This window comes from Protopterus annectens, chromosome 3.part1, assembly GCF_019279795.1.
Source record: "Protopterus annectens isolate FY-2018-M chromosome 3.part1, PAN1.0, whole genome shotgun sequence".
NCBI lineage: Eukaryota > Metazoa > Chordata > Ceratodontiformes > Protopteridae > Protopterus > Protopterus annectens.
Genome location: NC_056732.1, coordinates 6,434,888 through 6,451,644, shown reverse-complemented (window position 1 = coordinate 6,451,644; position 16,757 = coordinate 6,434,888). Strand labels below are relative to the sequence as shown.

Below are 16,757 nucleotides of genomic sequence, written 5' to 3'. Positions count from 1 at the left end.
AACTATCATATTTTATTTATTTATTTAATTTAACATTTGTTTACCGGGAAAGTCCAACTTGGAACATAGCCCATTTTCAGTAGAAGGCCTGGGGAGAAATGCTCCAGATGCATGTCTTTGAATGTGGGAGGAAAGCGGAGCACCTGGAGGAAACCCACACGAATGCAGGGAGGTTGTGCAGACTCCACACAGAAGGCACCCCAGCTGAGAATTTAACCAGAGAACCTCTTGCTGTGAGGTGACAGTGCTACTGCTGCACCACTGCACCATCCAAATGTTCATGCATTGGCCAGGAAATGAACCCAGGCCCCCTGCGTGGCAGGCGGGAATTCTACCACTGAACCACCAATGCAGATAATGACAACACATCCCTTAGAGTTGACCCAGTAGTCAGGAACTTAGCGACACACATAGATTGGAATCTAGCCTTTGACCATCACATGTCTTCAGTGGTGAGGAAATCATTCTATGTTGCGTGACTTATAAACAAAGGTATGGCATCCAATTCTAAGGAAGTCATTGTTCCACTGTATTCGGCATTCATCAGACCTATCTTTGAGTAAAATGCCCCCTTTGGTATGTTCCTAACCAGGCATATCCTACATCTGGAACATCCATAGAGGTTCCTCACTAAAAGAATACAGGGCATAAGTAAAATATCCTATGAAGACCACCTCAAGGCCCTATCCCTGTATTCTGTCTCCTACAGGCTTTTGAGGGGAGATCTATGCCTGGCATACAGGGCATTGTCAGACCCCACTCTGATGGCCCTCCTGCATATCCACAAAACAAACAGCACCAGAATTACCCATTCTAAAGACTTAAACCTTGCCTGTGATATAAACAAGACCTGCGGGGTAGATAGGTGTGTAGCCCAGAGACTACCCCATCTATGGAACAGGTTCCCAATCCATGTGAAGCAGAGTTCCTCCCTAACCCAATTCAAGTGCAACTTGGACAGTTGGATGGGAAATTGGAATTTCTTCCTTGGTTTGGCACCTATGTCTCTAATGGATGCAGGTAACCTGTAAATGGTTCATCTCCCAGGACAGTGAGTACACTTATTAAGGGTATCAGAACTTGTCAGAGATTTGGGATGCAAGTCTAGGCTTAAAAAGATCCTTGTAGTCATTATCATTACATCTGAGTGATGCCTCCAGGTGCATCTGCAGTTACCCCCTACTGCTTCTCTAGGTGTCAAATATTACTTGCTCATACTTGCATTAATAATTCCAAAACCATGCTACATACAAGGTTTCAGAATATTTTATCTTCAAGCATACATGATGGCAAACACAATTGTATTGCTATTTGACCTCTGTCAATGAGTATTTGTTAGAATTGTAAGGTGATAACTTAATTTTTAAAGGTCCAGGCCACACCCACTAGGAGTTAAAGGTACACACTCAAAACAGTTGTACTGGAGTGAATGAGTTCCTACAAACCTATGATAGCTCAGTAATATGTCTGATGTCAACTACACTACAGAAATAAAGAGCACAACTGCCCTTTTACATTTTCTATAGGTTTATACTGACCAGTGGCCATCACTGATCAAAACATATTGGTATTGTCTGCAATATATAGCACTGTGGACATTAATTTCTCAGAATATCAACACACATACATCAACACTTGTATTCCTGCTGTTTCCAAACAATGTGTGTGTGCATGGTTTTGTGTGTGTGTGTGTGTGTGTGTGTGTGTGTGTGTGTGTGTGTGTGTGTGTGTGTGTGTGTGTGTGTGTGTGTGTGTGTGTGTCTGTGTGTAAAAGACTATGTTATGTAAACAACATATTGGAAACAGTTCCATGTTTGTCCCAGTTCTGCAACGTGCATTCATGACAGCTTATTTCAACTAGGTCAACAGGATGACTTTTAGGGTATTTTTGCACATTGCAATCACAAAAGGAAATCTGAAGTCCAGCTTTTGCCCACACGTGTCATAACAGTGCATGTTAACTGCAACATTATGATGATGTCATCCTCTATAAAGACCACTATGACAATGAAAAAAAATCGGAGTTCTGTGATTGGGCGAATGTTAACTGACTAACTAGTTAAGTAGGGGTTCAAACTGCATAGCAGCATAACTCTCAACTTCTTAATCCAAAAAATCTGGACAAAGCTTGACATAATGGGGGGTACAAAGGCCCAGAAATAGGGAAGGATTTTAAATCTTTCTCTTATAAACTTAGAAAATTGCTAGAATAACAAGGATGTATTAAAATTAGTTCTCTGAAGGATATGAAGTCTGAAACTCAAATGTATGACATTACTTACTAATTTCATTCCTCAGATTATTCCAGTGATTTGCCAGAAATCCAAACATTTTATGAGGAACAGACAGAAATTTTGAGGCAAAAATCTGGAATTCTATAAAATCTGGACAGTTGAGAGGTATGCGTAGCAGTCAGCTTGTGAGTGTGTATGTGTATGTGTGTGTGTGTGTGTGTGTGTGTGTGTGTGTGTGTGTGTGTGTGTGTGTGTAGTCAGAAGACCATGAGTCTATGCCCTAATGTCATCAGTCAAGTCTCATTGAGAGCAAAGTTTTTGAGTGGTACATGATTGCAAAGCAGATTCATGTAGCCCTCTCAGCATCTTCTTCCCAGCATACACTGATGATGACATCTGCTATAAAGCATTCTCTGACAATGTAAAATTTACACTTGTGCCATGGCACTAGTGTTACGTACTGTGTTCTCTAGCTTGTTTAACTTGGCAGGCAGAGGTTCCAATCTCACTGTAGTCAACTTGTGTGTGTAAGTGTTCAGTTAACTTTCATTCTGGAGACCATTTTAGAACAGCATGTGAGACAGTCCTACTAACATCTTCTTCTCACCAGACATTAATGATGTCATCTGCTATAAAGTCTTCTCTGACAATATAAAGGTTGGACTTGTGCCATGGTGCTAGTATTAAGTACTGTGTTTTCTGGCATATGTAATTATAAAAGTAGGGGTTCAAGTCTCACTACAATCAATGTGTGTGTGTGTGTGTGTGTGTGTGTGTGTGTGTGTGTGTGTGTGTGTGTGTGTGTGTGTGTGTGTGTGTGTGTGTGTGTGTTGTTAGCTCTCATTCTGGAGATGATTTTAGAGCAGCATGGAAGAAACCAACATATTTTTCTTCTCACCAGACAGTGATGATGTAATCTGCTATAAAGTCTTCTCTGACAGTATGAAAGCCAGACATGTGCTGTTTTGTTACTTTGAGTCTTGCTTTCTCTACCTTATGTAACTAGGTAGGGGGTTCTAGTCTCACTGCAGTCAACTTGTGTGTGTTTAGTTAGCTCTAATTCTGGAAACTATTTTAGAGCAGCATGTGAGACACTCCTACTAGCATTTTCTTCTCGCCAGACCCTGATGATGTCATCTGCTATAAAGTCTTCTCTGACAATATGAAAATCAGACTTGTTCTGTAGTGCTAGTATTAAGTAGGGTATTCTATAGCTAGGTAGGGGTTCTAATCTCACTACAGTCAACTTGAGGGTGTATGTTCATTCAATTATCAGTCTGGTGACAGTTTTAAAATGGTGTGTGAGACTACAGCTATGTCAGTCCTGTCCACTTCTTATCTTCAGCATACAATGATGATGTTGCCCCTCTAAAATACACTCTGACAGCATTACACTCAGATGTCTCAGTTGGCACGAGCATTAAGTACTGTGTTCTGTAGCTTGTGTAGTTAGATAGTTTATGGTCCTAATCTCACAGCAGGCTACAAGTGTGTGCTCATTGAAATATGAATGTGGAGACAATTTTACATCGAGATATGACTCTACATCTATGTCACACACTCCACCCAACATCTTCTTCTCAGTGTACAATGATGCTGTCATCCTCTGTAAAGTACACTGTGACAATGTAAACTCAGACATCTATGGTGGTGCTACTGTTGTGTACAATGGAATCCGATTTGCAGACCTACACAAGCCTAATGCTTAAATCTTACCTCATTCAACTACTGTGTGTGGTTGATGGTGTATTACTGTTAGTATATGCTTTTTTGAATCTCTTTTCATTTGAATCCCACTCAGGATAACCTTTAACATAACCTCATGAATCCAATATCCCTTTTTTTCCCTCTGCCAGCATAACATCCTTTCTGCAGAACACTAGAGGATGTCATCATCTCAAAGATGTGTACACACATCATGAAACACAGCCTTTCCATGACCCTCTTCAAGGCATCTACAGACCACCGTATGTATGATTGCTAATTCTGTCATGGGGTAGTACACGTCACATATGGGCATAGGCAGTATGTAATGCAATCAAACACATACATGCATGTGCACATACTCCTACTATCTTACATCATATAGAAATACTGATTTTGATTTAAAGGCTATAATAATGGTTATGATTTTATGTGATGATAGCTGCTATGCTAGTAGTGTCCTAAATGACCATATGAAGATTGCAGATGTCAGTGTTTTCATTCATACTGTTCCAAGTCTCCCCATGAGTGCCTCTGTTGATATGCAGCTGCCGTTCATATATTTCATCAGTTTTATTCTTTGTATGCAACTTCTGATGTAAAGCTGACTTCTGGAATTTAAGGTCTTAAGTCCCACTGGACAGCAAAAACAAGCTCAACACATGTCCAGCAAAAAAAAAAAAAAAAAAAACACTACACTAAAGTGTTGAAGTAACTCTAAAAGTTGCTCTGTTCTTTCCAGTTATCTACACTTTTCAGCTAATGTATATGCTCTAGCTATTTTCCTACTTAATAACTGATAGCAATAAATAGCACCCACACACATCACTGAGACATGCATTATCTCCTTTACCAGTTAGTTTCCCCTCCTCTCAGCAATTATAATATGCTGTAATACATTTTCTCTTTTTTCTCCTTAAGACTAGCAACACTCCCTGGCTAGTTACTTACTTCTCCCATTTAACATTACGCAGATAACTAATCTTCTTACCTTGTTTTCTTTTCAGTTCTCAAACTCAAGTGACACATTGGTATCTATTGTGAAAATCCCAAATACCAGCCCCTGCACAACTAGCCACTTAACATCCTTTCCATTAAACGTCTTGTTCTGTACCTCTACTAAATTATCAGCCTGCCCTTATTTCAGCTGCATATTTAACCTTAACACACATACCAAGCATTTATTGTGTACTTTCTCACTACCCTCTCTGCTTTAACCTATCTCCTTTACACATTTTTCATCGATATTGTAAAGGCAAGCACTTGGGTTTGAAGTTCTACTTACTGATTGTTTTTCTTACAGAAGATTATGCAACTGTAGGTCCAACCCACTCTGTTCTCCCTTGATTTGCTTGGCCTCACTCTGCTCCCCTTCCCTACCGCCATTCCCACACACCCCATTATCCTTTCATTCATGCTTAACCTCTAGACATCCCTCCCTCCATCATTCTGCAATAGCCACTGACAAACCATTACCCATCAATCAATAACACACCAAATACCATCACTACACCCTTGCTACTCCCACCGCTCTACAAAGTCTGTTATCTCTAACACAATACTCCTCACCCTCACTTTATCCTTGTATCTTCTATTACAATTGACATCACTTCAAACTTATATATACTACAAACCTACATCTATAATATCTACAAATACACATTCCATTGCCAGCTTCTCTGAAGTAGCTTCTAGCCTATATGCAATAAACATAATACTATCTACCAAAATAAAAATCCTTCCCTTGTAAAACAACAATACAAACTTTGCTTTTGATTATCATTTCAAGACAAAAATTAAACAGCAACCCCCTGTCTCACATGCATATTATAACCTACCCCAATGTGGAGACATATATCCAAACCTAGGTCCCATCTCCTCCACTCTTAAATCATTCACTCTAATGAAGCTCAGGAACTTTGTACTGTAACTTCCAATGGGCAGAGCCTATGCTTTTTGACAGAATCAAATTATGTCCTCACATTTCAAACAGTTGTTCCTATCTCTGGAATCATAGCAGTTATGAAAGAAATATAAATGGCAAACACTTCAGCACAAGCTATTTTTGCAGTGGTAGTATTTGTTAGGTTCTAGGTCTTAAACAGAATGTTATAAGTTACAGTAAACACAGAAACTATTACATTTGTAATATTTTATAAATGACTTACAATATCTCTGCAACCACTCAAGTTACACACATAGTGTCAGCAGCATTTTATTCATCTAGCTGAGAGTTTTCACATGAGGCTAAGAAGTTCTGTCTGTGTTACTTGGTTGTTGGGATAGTTAGAAAAATGTGCAAATTGTATCTATATAAATTAATATCATAAAAACAACAGTTAATATCTATTTACCTGCCCTAGAAATAGGTCAACTAGTAATGCAGTTCAGTTTGCCATTGTGTAAGCTTTAAGAGGAAATATGCAGAATTATTGATGCAGATATGAAAAAGCAATATTTGACACCTAGCGATGTCAGTAGGAGTTAGCTGCAGATGCACCTGGAGACAAACTCGGATGTAATAAGTTAACCCCACTAACTCCCATACATTTCTAAACTTTACAACCCTTCCCCTTCAAAGTATCAGAAAGATAATCTCAGTTACATGCTTGGATACCTCACAATAAACCAGATATCTTAGCCGCTACTGACACTTGGCTAAAACCATACATTAAGGACACCAAATTTGTACCTCCTGGCTTTGCCTGTCTAAGATCAGATAGACCTTGTAAAAAAGGTGGAGGTGTTGCTCTGATATACCCAAATGCCTTAACTATAGTTCCATATACTAAGTCTATCCTGCAGTTTTCCACAGTTATAATATTAATAGCCTTCCTAAAAATGAAAAACTGTAAAAGCTGCTGTATTGTAGTCCTATATAGCCCCCCTGGAAACAACATTCCTATATTAGAAGAAATCCTTGCCTGGACAACAAATAATATAAAAAATGAAACAATCATTCTGGGAGATGTCAATATTAACTTGCTTGATATCTCCAACAACACCCTTCCACCAACATCAACCTATATAACTTACCCAGCTAATCACTAACATACCCAGACCCAACAAAAACAATGACAATGGCTCAGTCTTGGACTGGATTATGTTCTCCTACTCAAAGTCTCCTCCTCAGGGTTACTTCCTAATAGTATTAGTGACTACCTACTTGCCTTCATACTACATAAATCTACCCCAACACTAAGTAAATATCAATATAAGCAAACCAGAGACTTATCCCCTTTCTGCCCAACCACCCTTAACCAAACTTTACAAAGCATCAATTGGGATACACTAAAATTCCTTCCCCTTGATGAGGCTGTTGAGTTCTTCAACTCAGCATTTCTCAGGATCTTAAACAATTTAGCCCTACTCCATCAAGAGAGAGTAAAAACTAATTATGACAGCTGGCTTACCAAACTCACTAAGCAACTCATGATTGCCAGAGACAAAACATAGAAATCATGGCAAAAAAAACAACATTCCCTCTGACCTCATACAGTATAAGCAGCTTCATGATCAATTAAAGCATCTAATCTTCAAAAATAAAACAGAACACTAGCTTAGTCTACAAAACCAACATAAGCAAAACCCCAAATGATTCTGGAGCTCCATCAATTCCTTACTGAATCCAGGCTCAAATAATAATCCTTATCCTAATCCAGATAAAACATCACTGAAATACCCTCACTCTTTAACTCATATTTCATTAATACCATGGCTAACCTTACTGATACCTTTCCACATATTAACCTCACCCCTTCAGATCAATCATCACAAAATACTTCAACTTCCTCATTTCCCACACCTATACCTGCATCCACTATAAGAAAACTTCTTAAACTCAAACCTGAGACCAACACCCATGAAACCTACCTCCAGAATTTCTATAAATATCAGCCATTCTATTGTCTACCACATCAGCATACTTCTTAACAGATCTATTTAGGAATCCCATGCACCTTCAATCTGGAAAAAAGCATATATTCTCCCTCTCCATAAAGGTGCTATCCTCCCACCCATCTGTAAGATCTTAGAAAAATGCATTCACACTCAACTGCTTAATTACTTACTTCACACCCAAATCCTTTCTCCTACTCAGCATGGTTTTAGGCCTGGTCACAATCCTACTACAGCTCTAATATCCTTCATGGAAACAGTTAACTAGGCCTGAGATGCTGGAAATATTGTTTCTTTGCTCCTTCTTCACTTCTCTAAGGCCTTTGATATGGTCTCCCATCTCCTTCATCTTACTAAACTCTGTAATGTAGGCATCTCTCCTTCACACCTAAACTGGTTCTCAAACTACCTCACAAATAGGCAACAATCTATCAAGTGGCAACATTCTTTCTCTCAATTCCTTAACACAACCACAGGCATTCCCCAAGGATCCATACGTAGGCCCCTTCTGTTCATGATTTTCATTAGCAACTTCCACACCACTCTTAGTGAAGGTACTGTCATCCAATATGCAGATGACTCAACCATCATCTGCACTGTCAAGTCCACTTCAGAGCTACAAAACAACTAGGTATCATCATTGATAAAAACCTGACATTTGATCTACATATTCATAGCAATATTAAAAAAAAAAACAATAAAATCTGGGCATCCTCTTTACACAAATACTTCCTCAACCACTCCACAGAACTATCCTTAGCCTCTTCCTTTCTGCTACCATCTCTTCTATATGATACCCCTCTTCTTACCAATATCCAGTCCTCTCTGTAATCTAGACTTGACATGTGCTACAATAAAATTGCTAAATTTGTAACCAGTGCAAAATATTCATCTCACCAGTGTTCCTCATTACACATACTAAATTGACTGGAACTCCCACATTATCTTACATATTGACAATTAACCACTGCTCACAAATTTATATAGAAGTCATCAAATTGCCTCTCCCTTTTTTCTCTACTACTCAGTACCATCCAAAAAGACCTCTCTGATTTGAAAACCAATTGCTCCTGAATGTAGGAAAGCCAAAGCTCTCAGCTGGTCATCTGCTCTACTCCTTTACTATTGCAAAATTATGGAATACCCTCCCACCATCAATTAGGACTACCAGCAATCCAGCTCTCTTTAAAAATTCTCTGAGACAACACCTTTCCTCTCTTTGGCAGTGCACATGTGCCAAAACAGCACTTCCCAAAACCTGACTCCCTCCTCTATACTACCATGCATTCATTTATTTCTACATTCATATAACTATTTCTATCTCAAAATACTTAATCACAGTGCTGCTACTGCCTGCTATATTTGATCAGCTACATTCAAGCTTATAACTTCATACATGTTAATTACTCAGACTAAGCCACTCGCATAAGTAACTTAATTATCCTAACTTGTTATATCCTAACATGTTATATTCTAATTGTGTAATCCACATTATTCTTGTTATTGTACTCTAATACTATACTCTAATTTTAAATTATCAGCTGCAACCCTTCTATTTTTTTACTGATCATGCCAATCTATTGTACTGTATGGTATGTTATGTATTGTATATTGTTAATATTATGCATTGTTCATTTTGGTGTGGAGCTTTTCTCCCCAGACCTCCACTGAAAATGGGCTCAGTATGGCCCAGTGGTCCACCCCGGTAAACAAATGCAAATAAATAAAATGTTACTGTCATCCATAAGTGCTGTGTTGAGGTGTGAATGTACGGTAAATGTACAACAGTGTATTCCAATCTGAGATTTGACATACTGTATTGATGACTGCTGCTGCCATTTAGTTACATGTTTCTTCCCATAACAGCTGTAGTTATGCCTCCTGAGGACTGTTGCCATGGGATGATGCTATGTATATTGTTGCCTTAGTAAGGCATGTGTTCTTGTAGTGGAGTATATTAGCATTCTACACATTTCTCATTCAACCATTCAATTTCAGAGCTTTACTGGAAAGGCTCACCCAAACTCTGCCACAGCTTGCTGTGAGGGAAAGGTTAGTTTGCTTTTTATTTCTTGTATTTTGTATTACTTCATTGCCTTTTTATATTTTGTATACTGTGATTTGTTTTCTTTACACTGTGTTTTACTTGTATTCTGCTTTTAACTGCATATTAAAACTTGAAAAGAGACCACAACTCTGTCTCTTATGAGAATTTTTTCCACCCTCCAGACCTGTTACTGCTGTGTTCTTAAACACCATTGTCTTTATTATTGCCTGCCCCTTATGTTAATTTGACCATATATCTAATTCCCTCTCTCCTTTCACTGGCTGGTGTGAGTAAGCACAAGATTATCATTTTGTGAAAGCACTCTCCTGTAACTATTTAAATGCATTGGCCATCCTATTGTATTCTATAGTGCCAGAATACCAAAGCACCCACCCCTTTCAATCTATCTTGCTCTTTTAAAAATAGTGGCTCTTCATTAAAACTTAACTTTTTAGACATCGAAAACTTAAGTTACCCACTTTTATATCTAACTGCTTAGTGTACAGTGCAGTGTTTAGGATAAACTATTTTTTTCATCTTACCTTTAAGCATCTATTGCAAGACCACCAGTTATTGAAGAGCCCACATTCTGCCTCTTAGTAGTCATCTTGGGATTAGTGCTTCTGTTTTTTCCTGGTGAGAGAAGAAGTAAAGGGACATTATTTCCTGGAGACAGCTGATCACCAGAAAGTCTAATAACTGCTTTAAAGGTGACAGCTTGGAATCTGTGCTTATATTCTGATCCTGGTGAGAGTAGGAGCAGAGTGATTTGAGTCATGACTGTTTCTGGTTGGAGAGTGAGTGTCTGTGCTTAACATACCTGATTGGTCTAGTTGCTGTTCAAGGCATCTACCAGAAAAAGGCTACAAGCCTACAGACGCTTGCATCATCTGGGACAAGACTGTAGATCACCAAACAGGCTGTGGCCTGCTTCTCTTTTTGGGATTGGTGCTAATATTTTGCTTCTGGTGAGAGAAGAAGCAAAGAAGCATTGTATCCCAACAGAGTGAAGCTGTGGTGAGACCAGCATTAGTAGTAACCAGACAGTAGCCATTCATGCGACTCCCCTCTTTTCATCATTTTGACTAGCTAATTCTTTGTTTTCAGTAAGTACTGCTTGATTTGTTTCTAACTTCAGAATATCTGCCTAAATACTTCATCCTTAAATTCTCAGGGTCTAGTTTCCCCTCAAGTAACCGGCAGTGCTCTGTACAGACTCAGACACCCTGAGTGACATTTTTCCTTGAAATTTCTTCAATACCTGGTTGCACACAGGACAACTAGTTTGCAGTGAAAAGCACTGTCCACATGGTTGCAAACCGGATACTCCTGATAGTGATTGATATTTTCATTCCAACTGTCTAATCGATAAAAAAGGGTTTGTTGCCATGTATATGAACATTCCCACTATTTCCATTACCAGCTTGGCCGATATGGGTATCCTGAGGCAATGTAGAAATTGCCTCATGTTTACTGAAAACCAGCTAATTCTCAAACAAACTGATATGGTATGTGAGAGATGTGTTTATACAATGTCACTGGAGACAAAGTTCTCACAAAAAAGTAATCTTAATGTCAACAAGGTTGTCAGTAGTACACATGCTGTACCCATCACACACAATTCAAAGCAGACATATAGACCCACATATGCTGAGGCACTTACATGTAACCTTCCTAAACCACAAAGACCTCCTATATGAAGTACAAATAACAAATACCCTCAGCAGCCCCAAATGCGCTCTTTAAAAACAGTACCCACATCAACACATAAAGCCACATCTCATGGAGCCTCAACCTCTAAGCGCATAAGACAAGTCACCACACAATCCAACATTCTAGTCATTGGAGACTCCATCATCAGACACACTGATGTCCCTCTCACCAGGCTGAGTAAGGAGAAAGTTATGGTCAGTTGATTATCAGAGCTAGGATCTGCCACATTACACATGCACTCAGGTCATTGGATCACAGTTACCAATATGACTCAGTCATAGTCCATGTGGGAGTAAATGACTTGACACGTACCTTCTTAGACTATACGAAGAGAGACATCATGTAACTCTCAGAATATGTGTCTCAGGCTGGTATGAGCCTAGCATTCAGCAGCATTTTATCCTCTCCATGGATGATGCCACAGTATGAACAAAAGATGATTAACTTTAATAATTGGCTTAGTTTCTAGTGTCATTCCAAGGGGGTGCAATATTTGTCAGCATGGAAGGAGATGGTCAACAGACCACACTGCTTTTCCAGGGATGGTCTGCCCCTCTCCCCTCTAGGCTTTCGAATATTAGCTAAAACGCTGTCTTTCCCTATAGTGCCAAAAAACTCCACTCCCTAGAAGCTCTCTTTACTCTAGAGAATGCTGATGTCTGTGCAGTCACTGAGACATGGTATAAAGCTGAGGAGAGCACACCAACAGTGCAAGGTTATAATGCCTTCCACACATTTAGGACAGCTACTTCATGGGCAAGGACTAAAGCTGGAGGTGTCTCTATTTACATCAGAAATAAATATAATTCAAGGCTGGTCAAACAGGGCAATGCACTTGAGCTGCTCCATGTTCAAATCATCTTAGGTAAAATCCAGTACCACCTCCTTGCAAGCTATAGGTCCCCCTCTATGACCCAGAAAACCCATACCATGTATTTAAACTTATTAGAAACACTAACCATCTAACCCAATACCATATTTGTGGGTGACTTTAATTACCCCACTATTAACTGGGAATCTTATATGACACCAAATATGCATGCACAGAGATTCCTGGATTTTGTAAACACAAACTGCCTGCACCAGGTAGTCAATACACCAACCAGGGGTGCAACCATACTGGATCTGGTCCTCCCTATTATGGACTACTGCTGCACACCTCCCACTGTAATGCCTTCCCTGGTAAGGTCACACCACAAAATGGTCTCTGAAGTAAAAATAAAACCTGGACCCCCCAGCTAAACCTGGAATATTCAGGAACTATTCTAAGGCTAACCTCCTGCTATTAAGTGAGAACCTGGCAAAATGTCAAGCCCCCATAAACCCTGAGAAAACTTCTGCCTATGCAGAACTGTTCACAGAAACCCTACAGACACTAGATCCTACCCAATTCGGCTTCGTCAAGGGCAGATCCTGCCTTTTGAACCTGGTTGACTTCTTTGAAACAGTCACCAAAGCCATAGATGAAGGGAAGATAATCCACACAGCCTATCTAGACCTAGCAAAGGCATTTGACACAATACCCCACGCGGTCATCATAGATAAGCTATCCAGCTTAAATATAACCCCCTATGTCACAAGATGGGTCGCAAACTGGCTCAAAGACAGAACCCACAGAGTGAGAGTTGCTGGAGCCATGTCAGACTTGAAACCAGTCACAAGTGGTGTCCCACAAGGTTCTGTCCTGGGACCGCTCTTGTTCAGTATATACTTTTCCAAGGTACAGGCCAACGTGGGAGAACATGGCTCACCAAGTTCGCAGATGACTGCAAACTGGGCGCCATAATCGACTCTCCAGCTGACACAAACATCCTTCAAAAAGGTCTCACAGAGACGGATAACTGGTGCCAGAGCCATGGTCTAAAGCTAAATGCCAAAAAGTGTATAGTCATACCCTTTGGCAAAAACAATGTGCCCACAAACTACCACATAGGCGGTAAAACATTAAGTACAGAGAAAGTAATTAGGGATCTGGGGACCCAAGTTGATAGCAATCTCTCCTTTGACAACCACATTGCCAAAGTGGTTAGAAAGACCTTCTACATGGCCCACCTCATCATGAAAGGATTCACATCTAGATCAAGAGAGGTAATTGTGCCCCTTTATTCATCCCTCATCAGGCCCATCATAGAATACAATGCCCCTTTTGGGATGTACCTTACCCGACACCTGCAGCAAATAGAAAGACCCCAAAAGTACCTCACCAAGAGGATCAAGGGACTTAAACAGATGCCATATGCTGCTCTGTTAAAAAAACTCCAGCTCTACTCAGTTGCATACCGCCTACTTTGAGGCGATCTATGCCTGACATATAAAGCTATGTCCAATCCAGAATTAATGGACATGCTCCACCTCAGTAAATCTAAATCCCTTAGAGCCACATGCTCGAGGGACTTGAACCTCAGTACAGAAATAAATAGGACTTGCTGACTTGCTGGAGGGACAGATTCATAACCCAGAGGCTCCCTTCGCTTTGGAATAGAATTCCAATTCATGTTAGGAAGAGCACCTCATTGAATCTCTTCAAGAAGTATCTTGATGAGTGGATGGGGGAATCATAGGTTTGTTCCGGGGATTACTTCCGTGTCACTATTAGACAGAGGCACAGTAAACTAAACCGTAAAAAGGGCACAGTATACACAAATCAAGGGGTGGCATAAGCCAAACAAAATCGGGCTAGGCTTATAATTGCCCCAGGGCAAATAGCCTAGTATGAACCTATGAACCTATGAACAAGCATGTTAATAGCTGCATAGAGGCAGCTGCACCCACCAGGAAGAAGTACAGAACTAACTCAAAAACAAGCCACCCTGGTGGAATCACAAAATCAATCAACAGGATACGTGCCCAAGGAGTGGCGTACGGCAACTGTGGTCCCACTCCACAAAGGCGGTGCCTCTACGGACCCTGGTAATTACCACCCCATAAGCTTAACAAGTCTAGTCTGCAAAGCTATGGAGAGGATCATAATGGAGCTCATAAACAAAGATATAGGGGACTTGCAGACATTGGACCCGACCCAGTTTGGCTTCGTCAAGGGCAGATCATGCCTTTTGAACTTGGTCGACTTCTTCGAAACAGTCACCAAGGCCATTGATGAGGGAAAGGCAGTCCATACAGCCTACCTTGACCTTACAAAGGCCTTCGACACAATACCCCACTCGGGTATTGTAGAAAAACTTACCAGCTTAAATGTAAACCCATATGTCACAAGATGGGTTGCAAACTGGCTTAAGGACAGAACCCACAGGGTTAGAGTTGCTGGTGCTATGTCAGACCCCCGGACACAAGTAGTGTCCCACAGGGCTCGGTCCTTGGCCCCCTATTGTTCGGCATCTACTTCTCAGAAGTACAGGCCAACATGGGAGGACTTTGGCTGACAAAGTTTGCAGACGACGACTGCAAACTGGGCGCCATAGTGGAAAGTGCATCGGACACGGATATCCTTCAGAAGGGACTCACGGAAACAGATAGCTGGTGCCAGAGCCATGGCCTGAAGTTAACGCCAAAAATGTATAGTCATACCCTTGGAAAAACAAGGTAACCCCAAGCTACCATATAGGTGGCAATCCACTAAGCACAGAAGAGGTTATCAGGGACCTGGGGACCCAGGTTGACAGTGGCCTTTCTTTGACACTCACATTGCTAAAGTGGTTAGAAAGACCTTCTACATTGCCCACCTGATCATGAAGGATTCACATCCAGATCTAGTGAGGTCATTGTTCCCCTGTACTCTTCACTTATCAGACCAATGATCGAGTACAATGCCCCATTCGGGATGTATCTCACCCGACATCTGCAGCAATTGGAGAGACCCCAAAAGTTCCTCACCAAAAGGATAAAGGAACTCCAAAATCTGTCATATGCTGCCAGATTGAAGAAACTCCAGCTCTATTCAGTTGCATACCGTCTGCTCAGAGGTGACATGTGCCTGACATACAAGGCCATGTCCAACCCGAATTAATGGACATGCTCCACCTCAAAAAATCCAAATCCACCAAAACCACTAGAGCAAGCGACTTAAACCTTAGCACGGATATAAATAGGACATGCTGGAGGGATAGATTTATCACTCAGAGACTCCCTATGCTGTGGAATAAAATCCCAGTCCATGTGAGGCAGAGCACCTCGCTGGCTCTGTTCAAGAGAAATCTTGACCTGTGGATGGGAGATCGTAGGTTTATCCTGGGAATCATCTTTGTGTCACTGCTGGACAGAGGCACAACAAACTAATGGGCACAGTATTTTTTCATATAAGGGGTGGCGTAAGCCACAAAAATTTGGGCTAGGCTTATAAATGCCTTAGGGCAGATAGCCTAGTATAAACCTATGAACCTATGAACCTATCAGTTGTATAACAGGAGGAAGAAAGTCAAAACCTCAGCTTTGGCCGGCTAAGAACTTGCTGTATTCAACTGGACGTATAAGAGAATTTAAGTACCTTTATCTGCACTTTTTTTCCAAAAATACAGTATTTAAATTGATTTTAACTGTGTTGCAGGAATATTAACTGAACTGGAAGTTAGTCAGTGTTTGCTGAATTTTGTTATTTGCTAGTAATTACAGGTGTGGGGGTAGCCACATTCTTTGATTTCCTGTCCTTGCCTATTTAAGTGGTACAGTGTGAAATATTTTCTGCTTAAAAACCTCAGCTTTGGCCAGTTAAGAACTTGCTGTATTCAACTGGACGTATAAGAGAATTTAAGTACCTTTATCTGCACTTTTTTTCCCAAAAAAATACAGTATTTAAATTGATTTTAACTGTGTTGCAGGAATATTAACTGAACTGGAAGTTAGTCAGTGTTTGCTGAATTTTGTTATTTGCTAGTAATTACAGGTGTGGGGGTAGCCACATTCTTTGATTTCCTGTCCTTGCCTATTCAAGTGGTACAGTGTGAAATATTTTCTGCTTAAAAACCTCAGCTTTGGCCGGCTAAGAACTTGCTGTATTCAACTGGATGTATAAGAGAATTTAAGTACCTTTATCTGCACTTTTTTCAAAAAATACAGTATTTAAATTGATTTTAACTGTGTTGCAGGAATATTAACTGAACTGGAAGTTAGTCAGTGTTTGCTGAATTTTGTTATTTGCTAGTAATTACAGGTGTGGGGTAGCCACATTCTTTGATTTCCTGTCCTTGCCTATTTAAGTGGTACAGTGT

The 16,757-nt window shown here is 40.3% G+C and overlaps 1 non-coding gene across 1 annotated transcript; it reads right to left on the bottom strand.

Moving 5' to 3' along the window:
• Positions 1-281: 281 nt before the first annotated feature.
• On the bottom strand, positions 282-352 carry TRNAG-GCC. Its single transcript has one exon. It is a non-coding gene; the product is annotated as a tRNA-Gly (tRNA).
• Between the last annotated feature and the right edge of the window lie 16,405 nt (positions 353-16,757).